The sequence below is a fragment of the Capricornis sumatraensis genome, chromosome 14 (genome assembly GCF_032405125.1).
Source record: "Capricornis sumatraensis isolate serow.1 chromosome 14, serow.2, whole genome shotgun sequence".
In the NCBI taxonomy this organism is placed as follows: Eukaryota; Metazoa; Chordata; class Mammalia; order Artiodactyla; family Bovidae; genus Capricornis; species Capricornis sumatraensis.
This window is the reverse complement of record NC_091082.1, coordinates 85,783,820-85,794,876: the sequence shown is the minus strand read 5'-3', so window position 1 is coordinate 85,794,876 and position 11,057 is coordinate 85,783,820. Positions and strand designations below refer to the sequence as shown.

At 47.8% G+C, this 11,057-nt stretch overlaps 1 pseudogene; it reads right to left on the bottom strand.

Annotated features, from left to right (window-relative positions):
• Nucleotides 1-5,534: 5,534 nt before the first annotated feature.
• On the bottom strand, nt 5,535-6,270 carry LOC138090845 (glycosyltransferase 1 domain-containing protein 1-like; annotated as a pseudogene).
• Between the last annotated feature and the right edge of the window lie 4,787 nt (nt 6,271-11,057).

Below are 11,057 nucleotides of genomic sequence, written 5' to 3'. Positions count from 1 at the left end.
TGTTGGAGAAAACTCTTGAGAGTCCCTTGGACTGCAAGGAGATCCAACCAGTCCATTCTGAAGGAGATCAACCCTGGGATTTCTTTGGAAGGACTGATGCTAAAGCTGAAACTCCAGTACTTTGGCCACCTCATGGGAAGAGTTGACTCATTGGAAAAGACTCTGATGCTGGAAAGGATTGTGGGCAGGAGGAGAAGGGGACGACCGAGGATGAGATGGCTGGATGTCATCACGGGCTTGATGGACTTGAGTCTGAGTGAACTCCGAGAGTTGGTAATGGACTGGGCGGCCTGGTGTGCTGCGATTCATGGGGTCACAAAGAGTTGGACACGACTCAGCGACTGAACTGAACTGAACTGAACTGCAACCCCTATACTGAATTGTCAGTCTTGCAGATTTGTTTAATGAAAAGGTCGACAAATAAGAAATGCTGGAGAGGGTGTGGAGAAAGGGAAACCTCTCAGACTATAGATGGGGATGTAAGTTGGTGCAACCACTCTGGAGCATGGTATGGAGGTTCCTTAAAAAGTTATAGCTACCATACCCAAAAATTCACACCTGGGCATATATCCAGACAAAACTATAATTTAAAAGATATCTGCACCCCAACATTCACAGCAGCTCTATTTGCAATAATCAAGACATGGGAAAACCTACATATCCGTTGACAGATGGAAGAACACAGAAGACGTGGTGCATATATGCAACAGAGATGACACAGCCTTACGAAGAATGAGGTCACGCCGCTCGCAGCAGCATGGAGGCAGCCAGAAAGCATCCTAAGCGAGGTGAGCCAGAAAGAGAGAGACCGGTGCCACACGACAGCGCTCACCTGTGGAATCTAAGCTATGGCGCCCATGAACCTGTCTAGAGACAGACTCTCAGATAGAGAACAGAGTTGTGGGAGCCCAGGGGGAGCGGGGATTGGGGAGGATTCAGCGGGGCTGGGGTCAGCAGAGGCAGACCCTTAGACACAGAGCGGGTAGACCACGAGGTCCTGCGGTGCAGCACAGGGCACTGCCCCCAGTATCTGGGGGTGAAGCACAGTGAAAAAGAGGACGGGGACAGTACAGACAGATGACTGAATCACTGCTGTGCAGAAGCTGTAAGTCAACTGTCAGTTCAGTTCAGTCGCTCAGTCGTGTCTGACTCTTTGCGACCCCGTGAACCGCAGCACGCCAGGCCTCCCTGTCCATCACCAACTCCCGGAGTTCACTCAGACTCACGTCCATCGAGTCTGTGATGCCATCCAGACATCTCATCCTCGGTTGTCCCCTTCTCCTCCTGTCCCCAATCCCGCCCAGCATCAGAGTCTTTTCCAATGAGTCAAGTCTTCCCATGAGGTGGCCAAAGTACTGGAGTTTCAGCTTTAGCATCAGTCCTTCCAAAGAAATCCCAGGGTTGATCTCCTTCAGAATGGACTGGTTGGATCTCCTTGCAGTCCAAGGGACTCTCAAGAGTCTTCTCCAACATCACAGTTCAAAAGCATCAATTCTTCGGCACTCAGCTTTCTTCACAGTCCAACTCTCAGATCCATACATGACCACAGGAAAAACCATAGCCTTGACTAGACGGACCTTAGTCAAAAAAGTAATGTCTCTGCTTTTGAATATGCTATCTGGGTTGGTCATAACTTTCCTTCCAAGGAGTAAGTGTCTTTTAATTTCATGGCTGCAGTCATCATCTGCAGTGATTTGGGAGCCCCCAAAATAAAGTCTGACCCTGTTTCCACTGTTTCCCCATCTATTTCCCATGAAGTGATGGGACCAGATGCCATGATCTTTGCTTTCTGAATGTTGAGCTTTAAGTCAACTTTTTCACTCTCCTCTTTCACTTTCATTAAGAGGCTTTTAAGTTCCTCTTCACTTTCTGCCATAAGGATGGTGTCATCTGCGTATCTGAGGTTATTGATATTTCTCCCAGGAATCATGATTCCAGCTTGTGCTTCTTCCAGCCCAGCATTTCTCGTGATGTACCCTGCATAGAAGTTAAATAAGCAGGGTGACAATATACAGCCTTGACGTACTCCTTTTCCTATTTGGAACCAGTCTGTTGCTCCATGTTTAGTTCTAACTGTAGCTTCCTGACCTGCATACAGATTTCTCAAGAGGCAGGTCAGGTGGTCTGGTATTCCCATCTCTCTCAGAATTTTCCACAGTTTATTGTGATCCACACAGTCAAAGCTTTGGCATAGTCAATGTAGCAGAAATAGATGTTTTTCTGGAACTCTCTTGCGTTTTCGATGATCCAGCAGATGTTGGCAATTTGATCTCTGGTTCCTCTGCTTTTTCAAAAACCTGCTTGAACATCTGGAAGTTCATGGTTCACATATTGCTGAAGCCTGGCTTGGAGAATTTTGAGCATTACTTTACTAGCATGTGAGATGAGTGCAATTGTGTGGTAGTTTGAGAATTCTTTGGTGTTGCCTTTCTTTGGAATTGGAAAGAAAACTGACCTTTTCCAGTCCTGTGGCCACGGCTGAGTTTTCCAAATGTGCTGGCATATTGAGTGCAGCACTTTCTCAGCATCATCTTTCATAATTTGAAATAGCTCAAGTGGAATGCCATCACCTCCACTAGCTTTGATCGTAGTGATGCTTTCTAAGGCCCACTTGACTTCACATTCCAGGATGTCTGGCTCTAGGTGAGTGATCACACCATCGTGATATCTGGGTCATGATGATCTTTTTTGTACAGTTCTTCCGTGTATTCTTGCCACCTCTTCTTAATATCTTCTGCTTCTGTTAGGTCCAGACCATTTCTGTCCTTTATCGAGAGGTCCTTATTAGTTATGTTTTAAATATAGCAGTGTGTATATATACTCAGCCCCAATCTCCCCGTTTATTCCCCAGCCTTTTCCCTTTAGGTAATTTTCCCATCTTAAGGTCTTAATGAAGACCCTTTAAGACAAGCTAATGTGTCCCTAAGTGCTAACTGTCCAAAGCGCTCCCCCTGCCCCACCCACAAAGGCATCACTGACCCTGCCTCTGGGCACTCATGCTGAATGGGCTTGTGTTCTTTCCTCCTGGAAAAGGCCGAGGCTGCACCTTGAAGAAAGGCCACTGACCATTCATTAAAAGCCCAGAAAGGAGAGGAAGGTGGGTATTGATCATTGTACTCCTCAAACGTAGAGCTCGTTGCCTCAGGTTTTCTCCCCTGACAGACAGGTAGTGTTACTTAAATGATAATTTGCATCTTTTTAAAATGCCTGTAGAGATGTCCCTGCTGTTTGGATGCTTTCTTTTTTAATACTGATACATTTATGATTGGTCAAAGGCCTTCCAAGGGGCTTTCCAGGTGGTGCTACTGGTAGGGAATTCTCCTGCTAAAGCAGAAGACGCAAGGGATGCGGGTTCTATCCCTGGGTGGGGAAGATCCCCTATGGTAGGAAATGGCACCCACTCCGATCCTTGCCTGGGAGGTCCCATGGACAGAGGAGCCTGGTGAGCGACAGTTCAGGGAGTCACAAAGAGTTGGACACGACTGAGGGACTGAACATGCACGCAACCCTCCCCAAGAATTTCAGACTGTGCCCAAAATTGCAATCACACTTGACCCATGAGACTCACATGGAGAATCTGTGGCCCAAATTCAGAGAATAAGCAGCCTCGCAATCATGCTGCATCTCCAGGCCGCATTCTCTAGCTCCTTGCGGCAGTGAGAACAGTCATTAGAGCATCTGATACTCAGACAAGCGATTTTTGGCTTGTAGATTATTTTATTTTATTTATTTATTTATTTATTTTTTCTACAGCAGATGGTGACACTTTATTCATTTAAAAACATGCCCTTCCCCAAAGGGCATGAAGCATGTGTGTGTGTTTCTATAAAGATATGGAAGAACTATGCTGAGGTTCACTGGAGCCAAGCACATACAATATCATTCAACCAGGGTGAGAGCAGAGACTCCCAGTGGACCAGGACCAGTATTTTATCAGCAGCAGCATCACTGGTCAGTACCCAGGACAACACTTGGCCTTTTCTTAAGTTGGCATCACTGATTCCAGACTCAGAGGGATCTGTCCACTAGGAGTTTGGACTCTGTTTCTCCTTTCCTCTTTTCTCGATGGCCATAGGGGAGCCCCAACTCTCGTGACCCTCAGATACCACCAAAAAAAAAAAAAAAACAAAAAAAAGGAGGAGGATGGTGATGGGTATTGTTAGAGAATCCTGAGCATGAGGAGTAGGTTTACCAGATAACTGCCTTTGGGAAGGTACTCTGTTGTCAGAGTAGTATTAAACTGGAAATGACACGGGACAGAATCTATAAATATGCTGTTTTCATCTCCACGTCATTAGCAATAGAGTTTAAGGTGTTCAGTCAGAGCCTTCCTCTTTTAGGTTTGACTGTTTATAAAAACAGGATGATTGGAAAGAAAAAAGCCCAAGATGTTGTGAAGTCTGAAGCAAAGATAGCGTGGGTCTTTCTGCCCCCTCCAGGGTCTGCGGGCATCAGAACAAACCCTAAGGAAACACTTCCTCGGATGGACTCAGAGCTGGCTTCATCTCCTCCTTTGGATCCTGTGGCTTCCAACTTTACCCAAGAAAGAGCATGTCGTGCCCAGTCACCACGGAATGTCCACTGGAAAGTGGGGGTTTCAGGATCCAACAGAGGCAAATGCTGCCACCGAAGAAAACAAGCCCAGGGTTTGGGGGATGCCCCACTGGTGTGGTCAGGGTGTCCTTACAGTGATGGGAACACTTGGTTAAACTCGCCCCACGTTGGATAAGGTCACCACGTGCCGGTCCTGAGATGGGCTGGAGGCTGGTGACCTAATCTCCACTCACTGCTGGGTCTCTAAGGCTGAGTCCCTGATACTGAACCCAGAGTCAGTTCCAGTGTCTTCCAGGACATGGGTGATGCGGCCTTAGGGCCAACTGATTTTCAACCCCAATTCAACCGGAGGTAGGTGGAGCCTACAGGGTGGGGGAGTGGGGGTGGTGCTGGCTGCTTATCTAAAGAGGTCCGGGCTATCTTACAGTTACATGACTGATTACACACAGCCCTGCTTCCGGTGTTCAGAGATGCAAACCTGCAGAGCGTGGGGGTGCAGCCAGACATCTGTCAGCCCCAGATTTGCTGCAGGGTCTATATCATGTTAAAAATCACTGCCAGGACCCCTCTCAGCTGACGTGTCTGATGTTTGCTTTCGCTCCTTGAGAAGGCAGTGATGGGCTACAGGTCATCAGAAGACAGGAGAGAGGTGTCTACCCTGTGAGGGCTTACAAAATAAGTCCTTGTTGGCCCTAGGAACGTCCTAAAGCAGCTAATCCAGCTCTCTCCCTGACTCCCCTTAAAACCAGTGACCACGCCCCCAACCCAGTGAGGACTGCATCTCCAGGAGGTATGATCCGGAAGCACATCTGGGATGTTACTTGGAAGCACAGAGAGGTTTTTGGATGAATCGTCTTGTGACTGATAGGTCTACGATTCCAATGAACTGGGCTTGGTTTGTACTGGCCAGGCCCCTTGCCCAGAGCTCTGTCCAAGGGTATCCGCCCACGGCTGAGCATCTCACAGCACCAGGCAAGTACTTAGTCCTCAGTGCTTCTCTCCAGCGTCCTGACCAGCTGCCTGTAGGTCTGTCTCTCCTCCTGCCACGAATGATACTTTCTCACATACTCGTTTCCGTTGGCCACGATTTTTTTCTCTAATGCCGGATCGCTCACCAGTCTCTTTGCCAGCTGAACAAACTCCTGAGGGTCTGAAAACAGCAATCCTGTAACTTCATGCTTCACCACTGCGGCGTTTCCAGGGATGTTCCTTGCCAACACCGGGACTTCCAAATCCATTGCCTCTTTACTTTGGCTTTCACTTCCGTTGTGAAGACTGGATCGACTTCAGGACCAACAATAACCATGTAAACGTTGGCCTCTTCTTGATGCCATTCGGAGAATGCATCCACCTAATAGAGAGGGTCTTTCACTTGTCTGAGTCCACAGATCAGGAGAAACACGTGTAGATTGTCAGCACTTTGGTTAATCTCTGAACACTGAAGAAAAGTATTCCAGTTAAAGGCGGTGTTCGGCACTGTTGCAATTCCTTGACTCTGGACATAGATCTTATCCTTAGCATGTGGATGGTAACCTAGATATGGGTCCCCAGAGATAAATTCACTACTGCTGGTGATGTTTTCTGGTGGGACTTCACCAAACTGCCACTGTCTTTGGGCCGTTTCCTTCATTGACTCCGTGAAAGCGACAGCAAATCTGGCTTCTTCAAGGACTTTTCCCATCACTTTGTTTTTATCTCCCTGGTTAACATCTTCATTTAAATCAGTTCCACCAAAGATGATTCCAAAAGGAATTCCATTACCTTGCAAAAGTCTGCCTCCTCTATACAAATGCAGAGCCACAGCTGCCTCCAAGTTCTCTGCCTTGATGAAGCTTGAGATTTCAGATGGACTTTCAAAGTCAAAGGCATCTTTCAGAATGCACACATGACCTGCAGCTTCTAGACGGTCCCGGACGCGCTGGGCGGTGACTGCGTTGCCCGTGTGCCGCCGGAGCTGTAGACTATTTTAAAAGAAGTCTGGAGGACCTCCACTAGCTGGACAGGGCTGGGGAAGACACCACATTGCCTTTTGGCTACAGTTAGCAGGATGCTGAGTTGGCCAGCACGTCCTGAGGAGTCTAAACACCTCAGGAAGACGGGGGAGAAAGGCCTGAGCTCAGCCTGGCTCTGGAGTTGGGAGGATGCTCTGGGCGGCTGGCACTGTGGCCAGTTCACCAGCCGGCCTCCCAGGAGGGCCCCTGCTCCGTGATCCCAAGACATCCTGACTGGCCTAATGCCCCCGACGCAGGCGCCGTCTCAAGCCGGGTGTGTGGGAAGGTGACAAAGCGGGGCTGGAGGAGTGACCTTCATGGGCCCGCGCTGGTCTCGCGTGCATGCCGTCGGGAGGGCTCTGGGGGTGGGCTCCCCACCAGTGGGGTGCCCTGGTGCTTTTCCAGCAGTTGCCTTGCACCATCTTGGATGCTGCAGACGAGATGGTGGTCTTTCAGATTCCGTGGGTGTCACTGCCCTCTCTCAACATTTGTGTACGGCTTTCAAAGTCAACTGTCTTCCCCGTGCGGAGTTTAGGAGCAACCTGAGGAATTGATCCTGGTCCTGTTAGGCAAAGATTAACAGCCCAATAAACAGAATTTGTGCACCTCTAGTAAGATTAACACAAGGAAACAGCCAAGTTGATCTAAGGTCTACTCCCAAGAAAAGGATATGCACCCCCTAGCATTTTCTTTTTTTTTTTTTGAAGAACATGAATTCGTCAATAATAAATGAATAACCGTCATGTTAAAATTGTCAGTGGGAGACACACTATTTTCCCGTGTCCAGTATTAAAGCTATCTATTATTTTGGTAAGAAATGCCTAAATTGAAATTCCAAAGGGCATTATGAACTTGAATTAAAAAGGTAATGGATTTTTTAATAAGTTCTGGGTCAAGATGTATTATCCAACTATTTTCCATAGGGCATAGAATATACCATCTATCCTTTTAATAATACCAGCCCTGGTCTTCCTTCCAGCGCCAGCTGCGGCTGCCCGGCTGTTACAGCCTCTCCCACCATCCCCAACAATGAACGAATAACTAGATGGCCCATGGAGCATTCTAAATAGAACTGTCTCCAGGACAGCCTGTGACCAGCAGAGACAGGTTCGATCCAGATCTGGACTCCCTGCTTTGGGAGAAGAGCAGATCAATATTGTTGGGGAGTAAGTCGTAGAGGAAAATCCTAGGATGAATTAAGTAAATCATAAAACAAATGAGTCACGTGCTCACATGCAACCTCATTCTACCTGAGGGCTCTGACTCTGAACTAGGCGGAGGCTAATTCTGTGTGTTCTCCGATTCAAAGGGCTTTCAGAAAAACAACCTGAATTATACAAACCAGTTACTAGCAATGAAATACTATGTCTGCAAATCCTCAAAGGCTGCAAGGAACTTAACCAAGCACTGGAAAAGCGGTCTGCATATTTGAAGTTGTAGTCGAGATTTCCTCTTTTTTTCTCATTTATGGTTTGGCTCCAGAGCCAAAGTTATGTCTTGAAAACTTCCTTGCTGTCGCTTCTGACTGCCTGACTCTGCTGTGCCCTATAAACCTGCCTCTTCTCTGTGCCTGCCGGCCAACTCCCTAATGCACACGCCGGACACTTTCTTACATCTCTGCTGGGTCCTGGGGTGACGTGGAAACGTCTCCATGCAGCAGTGGGGGAAAGAGGGCGGGGCGCTCACTGACTGCCAGACAGCAGCCAGCAGCACAGAGTGTGCCTCTTATTCTCCGTGAAAAGTAAACTGTGAGGAGCTGACGAACAGAAAGGAGAACTGCTGCCTTTTAAGTCTGTGTACCCTACAGCCAGGGACGGGTTAACACGTGGCGATGCCGTTACTATCTTCATAGCTGCGTTCATTAGACAATATTTTAGTGCAGGAGTTTATATGCATTTTGATATTGGAAACCTTAAATTCATTGTCATAATCATCTTCTGTTTTCTGTTATCCTCTACAAAACAAAGCTCTCAGTAAGATAAAAGAACCCCTGCCTCTTTCACCAGGGACACATGTAGAGAGAAAGAGGATCTGGAAAACAAATTTATACTTTTCCTGGAACTGGGAGCATGCATAAAACACATAGTGAATCCGAGGTTCCTTCCTGTCACCCCACCTCCCATTTGTATGGACAGTTGGCAGCCCAGAGGTAGTTGGGGTAGGGGTGCCTTTGGGGTTGACTCTGCTTCAAATGCGAAGAACTTATAAACACTCTGAATGACAGACAAAAACAGACATTGTTTCCTTTTAAAATGAGACAAGATTAATATGCAGCCATCGCCATATGTAATTAAAGAGAAAAAGGAAATGAGCTGTTTATGTAGGCACCAAGAGTCGGTTGAATAGCACAATAGACCTGAAAGTCTGTGGCAGAACTATTTAATTTTGCTCGGGGGTGTGAAACCCTCTGAGGGGTGGGCACAGGTGGAAGCCCACTACCATCTCTATGCATGTCGCGAACTTGTTCAACAGCTGCCTTTCGGTGAGATGTTCAAATGTCTCCCTCTGAGCGTCTTTGTGTACTACGTGCCCTCATTAATTCCGAGAAGAATTTTAAGGCGTGCTCGAGGAGCGCGTCCAATTAGTAACTGCTCTTTTTCGTTTCAGGTGTTGAAGTGCAAAGCTCATTGAAACAACCCCCAGACAGTTGTATTTTGTTCTAGACACAGTCCCCTGTAACAAAAAGACTAACTGATGTCTTGAGGTCTTGGTGAAACTTCCAATTTAGTTAAAATTCTGTTCCTGCTGTCTCCCCCCTAGTTACGGTCCCAGCTTCTAAGTCTTGTTCTTCAGCGGTAAACTTTAGACCTTGGGCAAACCCACAGGCCTTACTCCTTCTGAGAGCGTCAGTTTGTGTTTTGTCCGAGTAGGAGCCTGCCTACCTTTGTATCCCCAACCCCCCATCCCCGTGAAGTCTTTGGGAATTTTGCTACCTGGGGTGGGGGTGGGGCCTCTGTGATTTGAACGCTGTGCATAAAGTGTCGCGGAGAAGGGAGGGTGAGGAAGCACATGTGTGGCTGAGGCATGGTTGCTACGCGTTTTTACGTTTCTGGAAGGCTTCCTGGAATGTAGTGGGGCTATAAGAGCTGGGGTCTCCTGGTCCACGTGGGCAGTGGAGGCTATTCGGTGGGGGGTTGTGTAGAGGCTGGGGTTGGCCGAGATGCTGAGAGTTCAGATGAGCAGCTGAGAGCAGGGAGGGCTCGCTAGGTGTCTAGACGGTCTGCTCTGGCCGCTCCACCCTGAAGACGGGCGTCGTCCCATCTCTAGGTCCCCCTCCTTCTAGGGAGCGCTGACCTCTGGGGGAGAACCCTGGGGTGTCTGCTCCAGGGCAGGATGTGAGGGTCCTCGCCTCGGGTCCGTCCGCTGCTCCTGCCCCCGACTGTGCTAGCCGGTCTCCTCTGCCTCCCGCTCAGCCTCAGCCAGAGCGCTTTCCCTGCCTTAGTTATTAGGGGGACGCCGTTGCACACCTTCAGAAAAGACGGGCCACTCACAAGGAAAGGCAGTCCAGGCGATCAGGGCAGTTTGGAGCCATAAAAGCCATTTTCTTACTCCAGGTAGAGAATGTTTCCCTAAAGGCCTCTGTGAATAATGCCACTGACTCGGCCTTCTGTTTATTAAATCTTCATTATTCCCACGCAATCTTCAGAGCTTTTGCCACATCTATTTATCAGCCATTACTTCTTTATGATTGTTTTAAATTCACTTTTTATGGATTAAAAGAAAACTTTGAATCGCTCCCACAAAGGGGAAACCATCTTGTATTTCTTTTTTATTGGAGTAAGTTTTATTGTTTTTTTTATAGTTTCACTCCAAAATTGTATTGAAGTGTAGTTGATTTGCAATTTTGGGTTTCAGGTGTACAGAAAAGTGGTGCACCTATACGTATACATAAAGTCACCCTTTTTTCAGATTGTTTTCAATAGAAGGAATGTGAATGGGTAAAGAAGATGCGGTACGTGTACTCAGCGGGATATTAGTCAGTCACAGAGAGGAATGGAGAATGCCATTTGCAGCAACATGGATGAACCTAGAGATGATCACACTGAGTGAAGTGAGCCAGAGAAGGCAGATGCCACAAGACACTGCTACGTGTGGAATCTATTTAAAATAGAAACAGAGATATAGAAACCAATCTTGTGGTTACTAGGAGGGCAAGGGGAGAGGGATAAATTGGGATATTGGAGTTGACATATACACACTACTATATATAAAATAGATAACGAATAAGGACCTTATCAGAGAAGGCAATGGCACCCCACTCCAGTACTCTTGCCTGGAGAATCCCATGGACAGAGGAGTCTGGTAGGCTGCAGTCCATGGGGTCGCTGAGGGTCGGACACGACCGAGCAACTTCACTTTCACTTTGCACTTTCATGCATTGGAGAAGGAAATGGCAACCCACTCCAGTGTTCTTGCCTGGGGAATCCCGGGGACGGGGGAGCCTGGTGGGCTTCTGTCTATGGGGTCGCACAGAGTCGGACACCACTGAAGTGATTTAGCAGCAAGGACCTT